Here is a 21,471-nt window from a genome sequence, read left to right on the forward strand (position 1 = left end):
TGGCGGCAATAAAGATGATGCTGCTGCCGAAATTCCAATACCTAACTAGAACGTTACAGATCCCGCTACCCAACGAGTACTTGAGACGTTTACAAAGAACTCTCACCAGCTTCGTATGGGCATATAAGAAAGTCAGAGTAGCTACAAATATACTCACCAAACCCCTGGCGCAGGGAGGGCTAGGTTTACCTGAGGTGAAGACATACTATAAAGCAGCACTGGTGACCACTGCCTTGCAGGCGCATACAACACATAACGCACCACAATGGGTAGAGATGGAATCAGCGTGGGCATGCCCCAAGGGCCTTAGATACTTGTTCTGGGTCCCTCACGGACATCGCCCCATATCCCCTGATACACCAGCTACTACAACACTCCTACTAAAAAACTGGGATATGGTTAAACCGCAGTTAGGATACATGAATAAATGGGCGCTGGCCACACCATTATACTGCATATACATCGCAAACCCCACATTCGACCATCGCATTTGGACCGAGCGCGGATGCACGTTAGTTGGACACCTCTATAATCAAGGGAAACTGAGACAATTCCCAGACTTGCAACAAAGTTACGATTTACCAAACAGAGCTATATTTTCCTACTTACAACTAAAAGGAATACTGACAGACTCCACTGACCTGACTACCCCAACCCATGCGCAATGCATAGAGAAGGCATGTGAATCCAAGATAATGCCCAAGAGACCGCTCTCACTCATGTACGCAATACTCAATAACCCAATTACACAGATACCAACGAAGCTAGATAAATTCATAGAGGCGTGGCATAGGGATCTGAGTACAACATTCTCAAACGAGCAATGGGAACAGGCCTTTATAGCCCACAAAGGTAGATCCAGATGTGCATCCCACCTAGAGCTAATGCGCAAGATTCAATATAGGTGGTACTTGGTGCCAACCAGACTGGCAACCATATATCCCAATACCTCTCGGCTATGCTGGAGATGTCAGAAAGAGGAGGGCACACTGCTCCACATATGGTGGACCTGTGAGTCTATCAGGGGATACTGGAAAGAAGTTGAAGGGGTGATAAGAGGAGCACTAGGCACAGAAACCAATCTGAGGCCAGAAACTGCCCTGCTCTTTATTTCTATCGAACCATTCCCAAAAGCATTTGCCGGCCTAACATACCACATATTGATAGCTGCCAACCTACTGATAGCCAGGGGATGGAAACAGTCACAACCACCGGTGAGATCTAGCCTTCTCCAACAGATCTCCCTAAACCTAATTTACGAAACGAAAACTTGCCAACTGATGCACCCAACGATACACATAAGGGAAGCCAGAAACATATGGGAGGCATACCTGAGAAGGGAGGAGGAGGGAGAACAATAAGAGTCAGAAAGATAACGATAGAGGAGAGGAGAGAGGGAGAAAAAAAAAAAAAAAAAACAGAGGCATAGCCATGAACACGAGACGGAACAGTACCACGCTTAATACCTCACTGCTGGGACGCAGAGAGACCATAACTCACAATATCAAGGTACGAAAGCAGACACAGGGGTAAAACCATCTGAGGTTAACTGAACTACGGGGCATTAGCGGAACAACCACCCGCATTGTAAATAGTTGCTTAGGGGACTAGACGCGAAGGCCAAGCAACATTAGACGACCAAGAGGGAGAAACAGATAGACAATGGGCCTCCGTGGGCTATTTCCCACTTTACTTCCCCCATTCTTCCCTAGTTGCCCAACCCCCTGTTTTCCCACTCCCCCACCCAGCACTGAACCCACGGTTGTGAGGGAAAGACAAACCTGACGAGGAGTGGGACCAAGGTCTAAAGGATAGGGAAGGAACTTCCACAAGTAGGACCAACGAGCTTTACTCCTCACTGTATATGATATGCATAAGATATGTCTAAGATCGCTGTACCTCAACTGTTTACCCTCCCCTTTTCTCCTTTCTGTACCCCACACACGTTTTAAGACAAAATAAAAATTGTCAAATTGGAAAAAAAAATACGTCTCCTGTCTCTGCGAGATGTAGACATCTCATAAGGCCACTATTGTCCAACTCTACACCTCGTATGATAAAATCCCCCAACAACAACTGCTTTCTATCAGGCCTCACCTTTTTATTTTTCTCATTGGTTGATTCCAAGACCACTACCCTCAGTGCCTGAACCTGTCTCCACAACACCACTAAACTCGGTGCCTGAGCCTGTCTCCACAACACCACTACACTCTGTGCCTGAGCCTGTCTCCATAACACCAGTACCCTCAGTGCCTGAGCCTGTCTCCACAACACCACTACCATCGGTGCCTGAGCTTGTCTCCACAACACCACTACACTCTGTGACTGAGCTTGTCTCCATAACACCACTACACTCTGTGCCTGAGCCTGTCTCCATAACACCAGTACCCTCAGTGCCTGAGCCTGTCTCCACAACACCACTACCATCAGTGCCTGAGCCTGTCTCCACAACACCACTACACTCAGTGGCTGAGCCTGTCTCCACAACACCACTAAACTCGGTGCCTGAGACTGTCTCCACAAAACCACTACACTCTGTGCCTGAGCCTGTCTCCATAACACCACTACACTTGTTGCCTGAGCCTGTCTCCATAGGTTTTCATATATATCCACATGGGAGAAGGATTTGAACCATGCATGTAACACAGATGCCTGGCATAGCACCCATACAAACCTCTCTAAATACAAATCTCATAATGAAATTACTAATAAATGTTTATTGCATTGGGTTCTCCCCCAGCACATCCAGCTTAAAGCGGCACTGTCATGCCGATCTTACCTTTCCCCAATCGATTCCTCTTCTCTCCCTCTCTCAGGATCCGTTCTTCTTTTCTTCCTGTCTGCTATAGTTTTCTTTAAAACTTAAGAAAAAGTAGGGACTATTTCTCTTCTGGAGGTTTCCTACGTAGTGACCAGCGGTGACCAGCGGAGGAGCAAAGTGTGCTTCGTTTCCGGTGGTCACAGCAATTTTCCCATGATCCCTAGCTTTCCTCCCTGTTCCCACGATGCTTCCTGTCACTTAGACAGAACACCGGCAAAACTGCCGAATTGCGTTCTAACAGTTTCTCCATTCGTGTTAGGGAGCTATCTACTAAAAGGCTGAAAGACCTAAATTGGTCTTTCAGCCAAATTTACTAATACTAAGTAAAGATTACTTAGTATTAGTAAATAATATGCACCTACTCGCTATACCGAGAGTAGGGGCATGTCAAGTAAGCAGTGAGCAGCCTGTGATTGGGGGTAGGGGATGTTTGTTTTAGGTCCCCCACCCGCCGCCCAGGGGTGGGGGCCGAGGGGGGGAGAACAGTAGGTTCCCCCCCTCATTATTTTTATTGCCCCCACCCAACGCTCAAGGGTTGGGGCTGGGGGGGAGGACAGTAGGTCCCCCTCCCATTGTAATTTATGGCCCCCACCCACCGTGCAGGGGCGGGGGGAGGACAGTAGGTCCCCCCCCTCATTATTTTTATGGCCCCCACCCAACGCTCACGGGCGGGGGGAGGACAGTAGGTCCCCCCCCTCATTATTTTTATGGCCCCCACCCAACGCTCACGGGCGGGGGCGGGGGGAGGACAGTAGGTCCCCCCCCCTCATTATTTTTATGGCCCCCACCCAACGCTCACGGGTGGGGGCGGGGTTGAGGACAGTAGGTCCCCCCCATTGTGATTTATGGCCCCCAAGCACCGCGCAGGGGTGGGGGCGGGGGGGGGGACAGGTGTTTTACTGGGCATGTGCAGGAATCTCACAGTCTGTCTAGTGTGGGCAGATGACGTGTCCCACAGGGACTTCACCTACCCACACAAAGATGGCGGCGCCCTGAATATAGATCGGGGCAGAAAATAAAGATTAAAAACTAGGTAATATGGGGGGCTTAGGGCATTTGGGGTGACTAGGGGGTCAATTGGATGTAGTGGAGGAGGGAGGGGGGTTAAAAAAAAACAGGATTCGGCCATGACAGTGCCGCTTTAAATATTGCCAAACCACTTCAATCTTTACTGGCGGTTTTGCATCCCTCCCAAGTGACCCTATTCAGGAATGACATCCCTCTTTTCTAGGAGCTCCATGTTCTTGGTGTCTGACTGTATAACAGAGCTCCGCAGCATTAATACTCCCAGTAATGTTTCTGAGTGTGTAACAGCTCCACAGCAATAATACTCCCAGTAATGTGTCTTTAAACTACAATAAATGTGTTTAGAAATCAGTCTGTGTAAATAAGATACATTGTTCTTGTTATCAATTACATTTTAATTCCATAAAATGTTATTAGTAAGTACAAATACACAAAAATAAGTCCTGCGCTTAAACTCCCACTACTCCTGGGCGGCAGCAACGATTACAGTACACATCATCCCCAATGCATACAGTAAAAAAAAGAGTTACCTGAGCACTTCGCAAATCCTTATGTATATTTAAACAAATGGAGGTGATTTAGTAACTCCAATGGCCATTAGATGCAAGCCAACCTGCCATGTCAAGGCAAACCTCATAGGTGGGTCCTACAAACTCCCACTACTCCTGGGCGGCACTTCTGTGTGTCCCTCCTGGACACACAAGGTAAGCTAACAGGAGGGTGGCTGCAGATATAAAAAAAATATCACTTGAATGTGTTTATGTCAGATTGTGTGTGAGTGTCAGGGTGTGCATCTGTTTGTGTGTGTGTGTGTGTGTGTGTATAGATGTCAGTGTCCTCCTGTGTGCGCCCACATCTTTGTGTCAGGATGTGCATCTGTGTATGTGCATCTGGTTAGTCAGGGTGAGCATCAGTGTGTCAGGATGTGTGTTTTTATGTTAGTGTGTGTATCTGTTTCATGGTGTGTGCATATGCCAGTGTTTGTGTCAAGTTGCGTGCATCTGTGTGTCAGAGTGTGCATTTGTGTGTGAACATGTCTGTGTATGCGAGTATTAAGGTGTGTGTGTATGTGTCAGTGTGTGTGTATGTGTCGGTGTGTATGTGTCGGTGTGTATGTGTCGGAGTCTATATGAATGTGTATGTGTCAGTGTATTTATATGTATCTGTGTGTTAATGTGCATGTATATCTGTGTAAATATGTATGTATGTGGTAGTGTAAATGCAAACATCCAAGCAGTCAAACACAAGTACAACATACAAACACACCCCTACAATCTAACACAAATATTACATACAAACACACCCCTGCATTTAAACTCCAAAATGATATACAAACACACCCCTTCACCCAAACATAAATGTACATCCACATTTAAAGATGAAAATTACATTCAAATACACTCCTACAAGCAAATGCAAACATTACATACAAACACACCACTGTATTAAAACACTAAAACTATGTACAAGCACCCCTTCAAACACCAACACTATACATTCAATTATAGCGCCAGTATATGCCGCAGCGCTGTACAGGTATACAACTTTTGACAGAAAAATATTGAAATATTAAGGGCGTCTTTAACCTAAAAAGTTTGGGAACCCCTGTCGTAGATTCCTTAATTATTGTTTACCCTGCACACTAATGGGACCTTTTTAACTTTCAAAATAGCAGCCAATCAGAATATAGGTTTGATTTCAAAGTTATTTGCTAGTTATTTGCTAGTTTTCGTTCTTTTTGTTTTTCTTTTTTTTCTCTATATTTGCCTTACACACTTTTGTAAAAAAAAAAAAAAAAACATATCTCTGTGCACTTTATTATATAAAATACGACTACATACAGGTACTACTGGATCATCAGAACATCTGGATGCTTTCAGTCACCTGACCATGCATGGCCATTGTACTCCAACTCACAGCTGCCGTTGTCTAGCAACAGTGGTAACAATCAGACCAAGTGGAGATATGATGTAAAATGATGATGTATCTGGGGTTCATTATCTGTTAGTCCAGAGTCGAGTAGACAGCGATTAACAGTTACTCCAGTCATAACCAGATTGGATCAATTTGGAAGATATCCAGTTTATAAAATGGAGACAAACCTAGAAATATCTGAACCTGAGGATCATGAGGATGACTTGCCGTAGGTTTATTTAAAATAGTTTGTTTTATATATTAGTAATGACATAATCATTAAGTTAGAAGGTAAATCCCTAGGTAACTACTTCTATGGCCGTCCATATATATATATATATATATATATATATATATATATAAATACAATTTAACAGGTTAGGATTTTTGGGTGACATTTTGGTTATCATTTCAATGTTCGATATTTAACTTGTGACCCTGGACATTATGACCTCAACCATACTGGATACTACCAGAACTATAATAATGATGTTAATGCTAGTCTCGCTAATTAAAATTATTTTTAAGATTAGGAATAAAAAAAAATTCAATGCAGATAAGAATTAGTTTAACAATTATCAAACGTTGAAAACAAACAATCTATTCTGTAAAGTCTAGAATGTTTGCCTATTTGAGAAAAAATATTTTAAAATATTTTACAAAGCGTAAGAGGGATGGGGGAAGATTTACAGTTGGAAATTTGATTAGAATAGTAATTAGCCATTTATTCCAAAATACACGACTATTTCCAACAATAGAAACAGGAGCACAGAATGATTCACTACGTATACAATGTGTCTCCATGCACTATGTTATATAAAATATATTTAATTATAAAAGTATCATTGGTCATCAGAACCTCTGGATGATTGCAGCTAGCTGACCATGCTTGTACATCGCACTCTACCTACAGCTACAGACCAAACAACCTGATACAAAGTGTGATTGTGATACAAAATATCATGTACCTGGGTTTATTATCTGGTATATCCAGTGCTAAACAGTCCGTGATTAAACGTTATTACAGTATTTACCAGATTTGAAAATAAATGTCCTCCATATGAAATGGAGGAAAACTCTGAATTATGTAAACCTGGGAAGCAACAAAATGATTTACTGTACGTTTATAGAAAAATATTTAATTTTATATATTATTAATGTAATGATATTGTTCGAACTTAAATCCTCTTTTAACTAGACACAGTTAATGTAAAGAAACAAGTAAATGACTCTGCAGGTGTGCATCCAATGCTATAGATTAAAGGAACACTATAGTCACCTAAATTACTTTAGCTAAATAAAGCAGTTTTAGTGTATAGATCATTCCCCTGCAATTTCACTGCTCAATTCACTGTCATTTAGGAGTTAAATCACTTTGTTTCTGTTTATGCAGCCCTAGCCACACCTCCCCTGGCTATGATTGACAGAGCCTGCATGAAAAAATTTTTTTTACTTTCAAACAGATGTGATTTACCTTAAATAATTGTATCTCAATCTCTAAATTGAACTTTAATCACATACAGAAGGCTCTTGCAGGGTCTAGCAAGCTATTAACATATCAGGGGATAAGAAAATCTTAATTAAACAGAACTTGCAATAAAGAAAGCCTAAATAGGGCTCTCTTTACAGGAAGTGTTTATGGAAGGCTGTGCAAGTCACATGCAGGGAGGTGTGACTAGGGTTCATAAACAAAGGGATTTAACTCCTAAATGGCAGAGGAATGAGCAGTGAGGCTGCAGGGGCATGTTCTTTACACCAAAACTGCTTCATTAAGCTAAAGTTGTTCAGGTGGCTATAGTGTCCCTTTAATGGGCGATAATTTGTAAGGTTGGTTTGCTTTCAGTGACCACATCGTAGGACACAATTAGAGCTTTGTTTATTATGTTAAAACTAATTTTATTAACTGAAAGACTCCTCTCCAATCAGTTATATCAGTCTGGTGGAAGTTGTATGGTAAAGCTAGAAATAGATTGTACTTCATTATTTAGGCAACTCATTTCAACACAGCTGAGGTTAAATAGTCTCTGTCTTTGACCCCATATTTTCTAAAACAACTAGAAAATGTAATAAACATTTTCAATGATGCTGAATGGTAAGAAGGTGACAGGTTCACTATAAATTGTAAATATCAGGGAATTTTCCGACAGACAACTTGAGGGACTGAGAGTTTATTGAAGTTAACAGACAAAACAAATTAAACATCACAAATATCAGATGTACAAATGTAGACACTAAGCGCTAAGTACATGTTATTGCATTATTAACCTTCTCGTTAAATAGTCAAAGAATCCTGATTTCGATGGTTTTATGTTGTGACTGAAATTTAGCAATGTGTTCAATTTAAACTATTTCCTTTTTTTTCCTGTCAGTAAATTGGAGCAAGCTAACATCCTGTGGTCTAGCACTAACGTTTACATAGTGCAGGAATTGTTGGGCAGCGGCACCTTTGGTAACGTTGTGAAGGGTGTTATAAGAGCAACCAACGAAAATGTGGCAATAAAAATCTTGAAGGACCATCCACGTGTTGTTAAATATGCTGAGGCTGAGGTGGAAATCCTCTCCCAGCTGAACAAAGAAAACCCAGACGAATTTAACGTTGTTAAGCACTATGAGTATTTCCAACACAACGATAACATGTGCCTTGTGTTCGAGATGTTAGATATCAGCCTATACAACTTTATTCAGAAACGCAACAATAGGCCGCTTCCTGTGAGACACATACGCCCTATTGTGCAGCAGGTGGGCAATGCACTGGATAAACTAAAGAGTCTACAGATAATTCACACCGACTTGAAGCCAGAGAATATCATGTTGGTAAACACGTCCAAGTACCCATTCAAGATCAAGGTCATAGACTTTGGTTGTGCCATCCATACATCCAAGGTTCGAGTTCCAAGTTACATACAAACAAGATACTATAGGTAAGGAACATTTATTAGTCATAATTCACATTTCAAATAAAGTATAGATATCCTTTACATTTATGAAACGAGTATAAAGAATAATGTTAACTAGGTCTGGTTAATTATTTTGTTAACTTTCTTTATTGGATATTAGGAGATATTAGTGATATTTATGGCGTCTGATGGAGTGTAGCAGTCAGCTAGCACTACACATGCACACAGGGCTGTTAAGGTGGACATTGATTTATCAGAATTTGCCCATGTGACATGGCTACTTGTTACAAAGCTCTCCGAGGGAGAAGGGATGTGGACAAAATATTCCCCCTTTCTTCTTCTTCAAAGCTTTGCATACCACACTGTCAGAAGACATGTCACAGGTATATTCTTTATAGAAAAGATTACAAAATATAGGTTCATGGGATCTCTGCCGAAATTCTCATATGTGTACAGAGTGATATAAAGGGCTTTGAGAAGCTGTGTAAATCTGCGGAATATGATAGAATATCAATTACATTCCAAAGCACCATTTAGGCAGTATTCCTCTATTATTCTCATTTTATAAAAACTGATCGCCATTAAATTAATTGGAAATGGCTGCAGACCGTCCATGGTCTCTCAATAAGCTAGGGGAAATGGGAGTTGGGTTTTGCTGAGCGCTCTATTAGCTGATATGTACTTGTGCTGAGTGTTCCACTGACAACTCTCAGGCAGCCAGATGAAGCAGAGCGAAGATTAAATTAATAGAAATAGTAACTATTTCAGTGGTTTACGTCTAATTTAAGCACTAAAGGGTAAATGATTTATCTAACCTTCTGACCTCTCTCCTTTTTATAAAATTCAGGTCCCCAGAAATATTGTTGGCATTACCGTTCTGGGAGGCTATCGACATGTGGTCTCTGGGGTGTATCATGGCAGAGCTATTTACAGGATATCCATTGTATCCTGGAGCATCTGACTATGATCAGGTGAGTTCAAATCTAATAGATATCTATGTCTAATTATATATTAAGGTCTCAGTCAGGAATCCAGAATTGATTCACATAGAAAGGTATCACAGAGCTGTTTTATTTGCTTATACAGACTGGAGTCAAAGTGCAAAGTTAAAATGATCAATTCTGTTTAAAGGATCACTACAGTGTCAGGAAAACAAACTCATTTTCCTGGCACTAAATTGTCCTTCGGTCCCCCCCCCCCCCCCCCCCCCCACCTTCAGCCCCCCCTCCCGCTGGGCTGAAGGGGTTAAAACCCCTTCAGCCACTTACCTTTATCCAGTGCCTGGCTCTTTCGGCACTGGTGACCTCTCCTCCCCCTCCGACGTCAGCTCCCGAGTGGAGCCGAATGTCCATGCGCAGCCAGAGCCATGCGCGCATTAAAAACACCCATAGGAAAGCATTTCTAAATGCTTTCCTATGGATGTTCTCCGTGCTCAATGCGATTTTCACATTGAGCGTCGGGGAAGCGCCTCTAGCGGCTGTCAGGAAGACAGCCACTAGAGGCTCGATTAACCCTGCAATTTAGACATAGCAGTTTCTCTGAAACTGCTATGTTTACATCTGAAGGGTTAAAACCTGGGCGACTAAACAAAGAATTGTTGTGAATTAAAGATAGAAATTTGAAAAACTTAGGCAAAAGTGCAAATTTTGAAGAGCACTTCAACCCAACTGCTGTCATACATATTAGCCTGATGTTTGGGATACGGTTATTAACTCACCGCAATCCGTTGTTTAGTAAATTAACGCCTTACGAACTGAGGCAATTTGACTATATGGAATATGAATTTGACTATATGTCTGTTCAACCATAATTTACCTCTTCCATAAAAAGTTATCAACCATAAATTACCTCTTTCATATGAAGGACACCTACACTTATTATATATAATTTTGTTCAGGAGAAACAGAGCTCTCATGTTACATCATATATTCATATATGAAACACATTTTTAAAGCATGCACGTTAGCATACCTTTATTTTGTAGTTTAGGTAACTTTCTATAGACACATATAGCTGTATAATGAATGTATCTATTAAATCCAAACATTTTAATTTTAAGAAGTAATTGTACTCCAACTTTAAAATTTGATCATATTTGTATTTGAACTAGTTTTTAAACAAAATAAAGAATGAGTATCCCTGTGGCAAAAAGAAGTCAAAGCCTTTTAATAAAAATGTGTGCGGCGTTAGAATGTGGAGACAGACAGATTAGTTTAAATAAAAGGGTCAAAGTGGGGTCCGTGCTAATGTGGCGCACCCTTCCCTTTTACTTTGATTTCTTTTAGATTAGTTTATATACTTAGTATCACTGTATGTAAAGTTAAGTAATTTATATATTATTTCACAATGCTAGTTTACATTCATTTACTTGATTTTTCAAGTATAACCGTATAAAATGTTAGTTGCTGATAAGTTGTGGAAATGCAGTAAATCAGACAGATTTGAAGCAGGTGATTATGGGTAATGATTGATTATGGGTCCGTTTACAGTTTTATTAGAAGCTGACGGTACTGGCATGAAAAGTTGTGACCTCTTGTTTCCTCCCTGCAGATCCGCTACATCACAGAGACCCAGGGTCTGCCCCCTGATAAAATGCTCGATTGGGGAATAAAGACCGAGGATTACTTTAGAATCAACGGCGAATGTGAGGTTTTATTATGGAGTTTAAAGGTGCGTCCTTTTATATCAACCATAGCCATGTTTATATAAAATAAAATGATATGTAACTCCTTCAGGATGTGGGGTTAAGCAAATCCTATGATATCATGACAGTCCCAGTAAATGACCTGCCATGAACTGGTTAAAGCAACATTTCGGGATTTGTATTTCATTTATTTTATTAAGTCAGATTAAGTTTTACACACTAACATTCAGCTATTTGGAAGTTCCGATGTGATCAAATTTCAATAATAGTTCCTCCTTAAAGTGTTTTACCAAGTTCCCCCTTTCTCAGTCAGCTTTGCAGCCATTTCATAAATAAACTTTCACAACCACATGGTAAATAAAAAACTAAACTGTTTAGACTCAGGGAAAGCTGATGGGTCAGGTAATGGTAAGACATGTTTATTGGTTCCTTTCTAATATTAGCAGGAAACTAGCTGACACACTGTAGAATGCTACACTGAGTGATGTTCTCATTCCAGAACCTAATGGACAATCTTGTTTTTCCTCTTCTCTAGAGTAAAATACACTATGAATATGAGACTGGTATTAGACCAATGGAAAGAAGGAGATATGTCTTCAGCTCTCTTGATGATATGAGGAAGGTACTGTATTCCTGGGGCACTCACATTAATCCAAAATCACATGGCATCTTTCTCTCACCTCTGTGGCTCAGCAGAAAAAAAAAATACTTAAAGGAAAACTGTAGGGTCAGGAACACAAACATGTATTCCTGACCCTATAGTGTTACAACCACGACCCAGCCCCCCATGGGCCCCTCTTGCCTCTCTAAATATAGTAAAATCTTACTTGTATTCCAGTCTGGAGCTGCTGGCTCTGCCCCTGTTTCTCTTTGAACTGCCGATGCCTGCTGACATAATCAGAAGTGGTGGTCTGAGCCAATCACAATGCTTCCCCATAGGATTGACTGAGACTGTGAAGGAGGCCAATCAGCATCTCCTAATAGAGATGAATTCAATCAATGCATCTCAATGAGAAAAGTTCAGTATCTGCATGCAGAGGGAGGAGATACTGAATGTTTGGATGCATTTTAGGCAGCCATGACCCAGGAAGGATCTCTAACTCTGAGGAGATGGCCAGCGAAGTTATCACTAGGCTGTAATGTAAACACTGCATTTTCTATGAAAAGACAATGTTGACGGCAAAAAACCTGGAGGGAATGATTCTACTCACCAAAACAAATACAATAATCTGTAGTTGTTCTGGTGACTATAGTGTCCCTTTAAAAATTGTCTGGTTGGTCAAGCACAAAAGAGGTGGTGGAGCAATCTCTTTGTGCTGAACTTTGGATGTGAGGAGCAACAGCTTGGGGGCAAAAAATTGGATGAGCTTTGTTTGTACGGGAAGACCTTAAACATTTTGTCTCTCTACATAAACACTTTTCTTCATTTTGTTGTAACGTATGTGCTCCATTTTCCATTTTTAATATTTATTTTTTTACATGTAGCATTTTAAAAAGTATATATATTATGAAAGTATAAAACAGGAACCTATTTCTTGATTTTCGCACCCCTGCCTTATCTTCAGATACCTATCTTGTTACAAGAATCTGACGATCTGCCTAGAACCCCTACTAGTGTCGTCAGTAACATTGTGGCTATTTAGTCCAGAGCCTACCAAACCCAGTTGGGAGGTTGGTATGGAGTACTGAAAAGCAGCCAAATCACTTACTGAAGTTAGTGAATAATGTTGGCCCTATGACACTAAAAAAAACATACTGCTTTGTATATTTCTTCATGAACACTAACCTCACTAAACAAATTATCTTCTTATTGACTGTTTCTTTCTCTTTAGATAATTTTACCATCAAAGTTAGAGGGCAGTGACACGCTGGTGGAGATGGCTGACATATGGCAGTTTCTTGATCTGCTGAAGGAAATGCTTACTATGGACCCATACAAGAGGATAACTCCCATAGCCCTTCTCAGCCATCCCTTCATCACCATGGCTCACCTCCAGCACTTTACACGGAGTTCATAGTACGTGATTTTCCTTGTGCACTGGGAAGGTTGCTTGGAAATGGTGGGAAAATTGGTATCAATGTGGATGTAGGAGGATCAATCGTATTCATAAATAATATAGGAAGCTTAATATATCTACTAGAACATGTAGAATTATATAAATTGTATGAGTAACCCTCAGCACTCTAGCTTTTTGCTGCCTCTCGCGATGGTTCATAGTATAACGGAACCCTTTAGGCATACTGTTCTGGCGCCCCCTCTATTATAATAAGTCAAAAAGCTGACCACCTCCTCTGCAGCCATGAGAGGTGAAAGTTTAGCGAGAGCTTCCTGCTCTGTGAAGGGTGTAGTGGAGGCAGGGAGCAGTGAAGTCAAACTGTCCTAAAAAGGTTTGATCACTTACATTGAGGGGTGTCAGGGCAATCCAAGCACCATAACCACTGCAGCGCACTGATTGGTTAGGGTGCTTTGAGCTTTCCTAGAAAGAATATTGTGAGAGTATTTTTTAACTTTAACAGCAGCTAAAATGATGTTTCATTCAGGTCTGGGAAGGAAAGTTTTATTTAACAAGTCGTCATTTGTGTTTTCTTGCTCGTATAATTCCCTGTTTATTCAATTATTTTATTACTTTTTTGTCTATTACTTATCATTTGTTTTTATTTTTCCATAACTTTTTACTTGTTAATTTCTTAAAAATGTTTATCACTTCCTTGTTTTCAGTGACATTCTTCCTTTTTATATAATTTAATCTCACTGTCTTTGTCTCTCTTTTCCCAGCGTAAATCATTGCTTCCAGGCCATGGAGATAAACAAAGAACAGGTGAGTATAGTGATAGTCCTCCTTATGATCCCATTAAAAACCGGAGGGGAACTGTTAGGGGTGTCCAGTAGACAGCAATGTACAGCTGAAGATGTAATGGTTTCTCCAGCTTGTGGGATGGGGATCATTATTCATAACTCTAATTATAACGTCAACACAGACATAGAACAGGTAAAGGTATGATATTCTACTTTTACTAAATAAACTCTTAGTATTCATGAGAAAAATGTCAATTTTTGGGAATTGGGAAGAAAGAAAAGGAAAAAAAGAATGATCGCAACGAGAGACTTCTGGAACTTGTGAGTGCTTCCATGGGTGTAACTGGGTGCAAGAATCAAAGAATCTCAGTCCCCCCTAAGCAATGCATCTGAGTGAGATGATGGGACGAGTCTGACTGTGTGTTTAATTGGATGATTGGATGTAACCTTAAAGGGATACTCTGGGTACCATAACAACTTCATCAATTGAAGTTGTTATGGTGCCAGGAAGTCCTATGTGCCTCCCTATCATAAAGGGTTAAACCGTCTATGAAGGGTTTAACCCTGTCTGCTCTGCATAGCGCCTTCAACCGATTCTGCATTAAATCCGGAGGCCTCGGACTTAGTACCACTGACTTGTTCCCTATTCATAAAACTGAGTGCGAAATGTAAATTTTATGAATGGGTTGTGTTTACAATCAGTGTGCCGTGAATTCAAGGGTGTATCAGTGTGAAGTGCCCATAAATGTCAATGTAGGGTATATCTGGAAAGATATGTCAATGCTTATATGGAAAAGCAAGGTGTGTTTGTGTGTCGGGTTTGTGTACAATATAAGTGTGTATTTGTGTGTTGCTTTTTTTTTTGCATTTTCTTTCTTGATCGGAGGAATTCCAGGGCCCACTCAAAATTATTTGTGCTGTTTTTATTGTGTATCTCTGTGTATAAAATATCATTCATAGTGTCACACATATTACTATAAAAGTTGATACATGACATTGTCCAAGGGATACATTAATGAATACATTCTGATTTTGTTTTTCTTTTGATTTGAAGCATGCAAATACTATCGCACTTTCAAATAAAACTGAGGCTGAGCCCCAGGGAGCATGTGAGAGTTCCCCATCAGCACAGATCGAGATCCAAGACCAGGTAAGGATGTACGCAATATGGCAGATTTGTCATTAAAGTTTTGGGTCACTAGATATTGACTAGAGGTAGAGACTTTACTACAGAAATATCTCTGAACTTTATTATACACGGGAAAGAAAGATGACAATACTCTCTACATTACCGAAAGGAAGATCTTAGAACTATATTTATTGCTGTGGTTCTAGGGATAAATTACTTATTTAGAACAAATTGCTTATTCTGCTTACAGTTTGATAATTGTAGTACTGAGTGTGTGTGATTTATCACCTTCCCATGTATGTCACTGTGATACACTATACACCAGTGGAAGGCAAACTTTGGCAGTCCAGATGTTCTGAACTACATCTCCCCTGATGCTTTGCCAGAATTATGGCTGTCAGAGCATTTTGGGAGATGGTTGTGTAACCCTGCTATACTCACTCTAACCTCATGGCACATAGCACAGCTTAGCACAGCATAGCACAGCATAGCACATTGTGTTGACTTGTTATATCCTGTGTGCTTTCTATTTTATTCCTCAAAAAACAGGTGAGTATAGTGATAGTCCTCCTTATGATCCCATTAAAAACCGGAGGGGAACTGTTAGGGGTGTCCAGTAGACAGCAATGTGCAGCTGAAGATGTAATGGTTTCTCCAGCTTGTGGGATGGGGATCATTATTCATAACTCTAATTATAACGTGAACACAGACATAGAACAGGTAAAGGGATGATATTCTATTTTTACTAAATAAACTCTTAGTATTCATAAGAAAAATGTCAATTTAATTTGTGTTAACGCAGAGCAGCACATTTCGGGATTTATTTTCTCTCTTTATTTTCTATGCTATCATACAACAGGAGGTATGGCCTGAGCCTCCAGAAATGGAGACAGAGTCACCGAATGAAGAGGACAAGAAGGAACAGCTGATAGAAGAAGATTCTGAGAAGAAAGAAAAGGAAAAAAAGAATGATCGCAACGAGAGACTTCTGGAACTTGTGAGTGCTTCCATGGGTGTAACGGGATGCAAGAATCAAAGAATCTCAGTCCCCCCTAAGCAATGCATCTGAGTGAGATGATGGGACGAGTCTGACTGTGTGTTTAATTGGATGATTGTATGTAACCTTAAAGGGAGACTCTGGGTACCATAACAACTTCATCAATTGAAGTTGTTATGGTGCCAGGAAGTCCTATGTGCCTCCCTATCATAAAGGGTTAAACCGTCTATGAAGGGTTTAACCCTGTCTGCTCTGCACAGCGCCATCAACAGATTCTGCATTAAATCTGGAGGCCTCGGACTTGGTACCACTGACTTGTTCCCTATTCATAAAACTGAGTGCAAAATGTACATTTTATGAATGGGTTGTGTTTACAATCAGTGTGCTGTGAATTCAGGGGTGTATCAGTGTGAAGTGCCCATAAATGTCAATGTAGGGTATATCTGGAAAGATATGTCAATGTTTTTTTTTTTGTAAATCTCTTTTTATTTAGAAGTAGAAATGTAGAAATCAGAGTACGAGGCTCGCAGGCCCCTAAAACAACGTTCGTAGTGTACGAAAAAGCATTGGTGGATGCGCAGATCCAGATGAGTAGCGTAGCATGTATAAATCAACAAGATAAACAGGAAGTACTTCAATCGGCAACATTTGTAGTATATGGAATATAGGATCAACGGCAAGCATACCTATTCCTGTGTAGGGTTCGTAAGTCTGGTTACGTCACCATGAGGAGGCATAGGACGCGGTTACCTTCTAAATTAGGGATCTTACGTTAGTGCTCTGTCACGTTATAACTCAATTTCGTGGGGGTCGGCGGGTTGCCGCTTCGTGTGTTTATATGGGTGCTATCACCCCCAGAATTCCTTACGACAGAGCTCGAGCGTTGCTTAGGTCTCAATACGTTGTCCCCAAGGCGTGCCCTCTCTATATCGGTCACTATGTGTGAGATCAAGTCAAACGATCTAGGGTAGTCTCCTTGCATTACGTGTGTACGTATTGGGGGGGGGGGGGTGTTTATCTAGAGTGTGCTTGATTGTGTGTGTTCCTGTCGACTTCCCAGGTGATATGTCAATGTTTGTATGGAAAAGCAAGGTGTGTTTGTGTGTCGGGTTTGTGTACAATATAAGTGTGTATTTGTGTGTTGCTTTTTTTTTGCATTTTCTTTCTTGATTGGAGGAATTCCAGGGCCCAGTCACAATTATGTGTGCTGTTTTTATTGTGTATCTCTGTGTATAAAATATCATTCATAGTGTCACACATATTACTATAAAAGTTGATACATGACATTGTCAAAGGGATACATTAATGAATACATTCTGATTTTGTTTTTCTTTTGATTTGAAGCATGCAAATACTATCGCACTTTCAAATAAAACTGAGGCTGAGCCCCAGGGAGCATGTGAGAGTTCCCCATCAGCACAGATCGAGATCCAAGACCAGGTAAGGATGTACGCAATATGGCAGATTTGTCATTAAAGTTTTGGGTCACTAGATATTGACTAGAGGTAGAGACTTTACTACAGAAATATCTCTGAACTTTATTATACACGGGAAAGAAAGATGACAATACTCTCTACATTACCGAAAGGAAGATCTTAGAACTATATTTATTGCTGTGGTTCTAGGGATAAATTACTTATTTAGAACAAATTGCTTATTCTGCTTACAGTTTGATAATTGTAGTACTGAGTGTGTGTGATTTATCACCTTCCCATGTATGTCACTGTGATACACTATACACCAGTGGAAGGCAAACTTTGGCAGTCCAGATGTTCTGAACTACATCTCCCCTGATGCTTTGCCAGAATTATGGCTGTCAGAGCATTTTGGGAGATGGTTGTGTAACCCTGCTATACTCACTCTAACCTCATGGCACATAGCACAGCTTAGCACAGCATAGCACAGCATAGCACATTGTGTTGACTTGTTATATCCTGTGTGCTTTCTATTTTATTCCTCAAAAAACAGGTGAGTATAGTGATAGTCCTCCTTATGATCCCATTAAAAACCGGAGGGGAACTGTTAGGGGTGTCCAGTAGACAGCAATGTGCAGCTGAAGATGTAATGGTTTCTCCAGCTTGTGGGATGGGGATCATTATTCATAACTCTAATTATAACGTGAACACAGACATAGAACAGGTAAAGGGATGATATTCTATTTTTACTAAATAAACTCTTAGTATTCATAAGAAAAATGTCAATTTAATTTGTGTTAATGCAGAGCAGCACATTTCGGGATTTATTTTCTCTCTTTATTTTCTATGCTATCATACAACAGGAGGTATGGCCTGAGCCTCCAGAAATGGAGACAGAGTCACCGAATGAAGAGGACAAGAAGGAACAGCTGATAGAAGAAGATTCTGAGAAGAAAGAAAAGGAAAAAAAGAATGATCGCAACGAGAGACTTCTGGAACTTGTGAGTGCTTCCATGGGTGTAACGGGATGCAAGAATCAAAGAATCTCAGTCCCCCCTAAGCAATGCATCTGAGTGAGATGATGGGACGAGTCTGACTGTGTGTTTAATTGGATGATTGTATGTAACCTTAAAGGGAGACTCTGGGTACCATAACAACTTCATCAATTGAAGTTGTTATGGTGCCAGGAAGTCCTATGTGCCTCCCTATCATAAAGGGTTAAACCGTCTATGAAGGGTTTAACCCTGTCTGCTCTGCACAGCGCCATCAACAGATTCTGCATTAAATCTGGAGGCCTCGGACTTGGTACCACTGACTTGTTCCCTATTCATAAAACTGAGTGCAAAATGTACATTTTATGAATGGGTTGTGTTTACAATCAGTGTGCTGTGAATTCAGGGGTGTATCAGTGTGAAGTGCCCATAAATGTCAATGTAGGGTATATCTGGAAAGATATGTCAATGTTTTTTTTTTTGTAAATCTCTTTTTATTTAGAAGTAGAAATGTAGAAATCAGAGTACGAGGCTCGCAGGCCCCTAAAACAACGTTCGTAGTGTACGAAAAAGCATTGGTGGATGCGCAGATCCAGATGAGTAGCGTAGCATGTATAAATCAACAAGATAAACAGGAAGTACTTCAATCGGCAACATTTGTAGTATATGGAATATAGGATCAACGGCAAGCATACCTATTCCTGTGTAGGGTTCGTAAGTCTGGTTACGTCACCATGAGGAGGCATAGGACGCGGTTACCTTCTAAATTAGGGATCTTACGTTAGTGCTCTGTCACGTTATAACTCAATTTCGTGGGGGTCGGCGGGTTGCCGCTTCGTGTGTTTATATGGGTGCTATCACCCCCAGAATTCCTTACGACAGAGCTCGAGCGTTGCTTAGGTCTCAATACGTTGTCCCCAAGGCGTGCCCTCTCTATATCGGTCACTATGTGTGAGATCAAGTCAAACGATCTAGGGTAGTCTCCTTGCATTACGTGTGTACGTATTGGGGGGGGGGGGGTGTTTATCTAGAGTGTGCTTGATTGTGTGTGTTCCTGTCGACTTCCCAGGTGATATGTCAATGTTTGTATGGAAAAGCAAGGTGTGTTTGTGTGTCGGGTTTGTGTACAATATAAGTGTGTATTTGTGTGTTGCTTTTTTTTTGCATTTTCTTTCTTGATTGGAGGAATTCCAGGGCCCAGTCACAATTATGTGTGCTGTTTTTATTGTGTATCTCTGTGTATAAAATATCATTCATAGTGTCACACATATTACTATAAAAGTTGATACATGACATTGTCAAAGGGATACATTAATGAATAAATTCTGATTTTGTTTTTCTTTTGATTTGAAGCATGCAAATACTATCGCACTTTCAAATAAAACTGAGGCTGAGCCCCTGGGAGCATATGAGAGTTCCCCATCAGCACAGATCGAGATCCAAGACCAGGTAAGGATGTACGCAATATGGCAGATTTGTCATTAAAGTTTTGGGTCACTAGATATTGACTAGAGGTAGAGACTTTACTAGAGAAATATCTCTGCACTTTATTATACACGGGAAAGAAAGATGACAATACTCTCTACATTACCGAAAGGAAGATCTTAGAACTATATTTATTGCTGTGGTTCTAGGGATAAATTACTTATTTAGAACAAATTGCTTATTCTGCTTACAGTTTGATAATTGTAGTACTGAGTGTGTGTGATTTATCACCTTCCCATGTGTGTCACTGTGATACACTATACACCAGTGGGAGGCAAACTTTGGCAGTCCAGATGTTCTGAACTACATCTCCCCTGATGCTTTGCCAGAATTATGGCTGTCAGAGCATTTTGGGAGATGGTTGTGTAACCCTGCTATACTCACTCTAACCTCATGGCACATAGCACAGCATAGCACAGCATAGCACAGCATAGCACAGCATAGCACATTGTGTTGACTTGTTATATCCTGTGTGCTTTCTATTTTATTCCTCAAAAAACAGGTGAGTATAGTGATAGTCCTCCTTATGATCCCATTAAAAAGCGGAGGGGAACTGTTAGGGGTGTCCAGTAGACAGCAATGTGCAGCTGAAGATGTAATGGTTTCTCCAGCTTGTGGGATGGGGATCATTATTCATAACTCTAATTATAACCTGAACACAGACATAGAACAGGTAAAGGGATGATATTCTATTTTTACTAAATAAACTCTTAGTATTCATAAGAAAAATTTTAATTTAATTTGTGTTAACGCAGAGCAGCACATTTTTGGATTTATTTTCTCTCTTTATTTTCTATGCTATCATACAACAGGAGGTATGGCCTGAGCCTCCAGAAATGGAGACAGAGTCATCGAATGAAGAGGACAAGAAGGAACAGCTGATAGAAGAAGATTCTGGGAAGAAAGAAAAGGAAAAAAAGAATGATCGCAACGAGAGACTTCTGGAACTTGTGAGTGCTTCCATGGGTGTAACGGGGTGCAAGAATCAAAGAATTTCAGTCCCCCCTAAGCAATGCATCTGAGTGAGATGATGGGACGAGTCTGACTGTGTTTAATTGGATGATTGTATGTAACCTTAAAGGGAGACTCTGGGTACCATAACAACTTCATCAATTGAAGTTGTTATGGTGCCAGGAAGTCCTATGTGCCTCCCTATCATAAAGGGTTAAACCGTCTATGAAGGATTTAACCCTGTCTGCTCTGCACAGCACCTTCAATCGATTCTGCATTAAATCCGGAGGCCTCGGACTTGGTACCACTGACTTGTTCCCTATTCATAAAACTGAGTGCAAAATGTACATTTTATGAATGGGTTGTGTTTACAATCAGTGTGCTGTGAATTCAAGGGTGTATC

Source organism: Pelobates fuscus, chromosome 8, assembly GCF_036172605.1.
Source record: "Pelobates fuscus isolate aPelFus1 chromosome 8, aPelFus1.pri, whole genome shotgun sequence".
Classification (NCBI taxonomy): domain Eukaryota; kingdom Metazoa; phylum Chordata; class Amphibia; order Anura; family Pelobatidae; genus Pelobates; species Pelobates fuscus.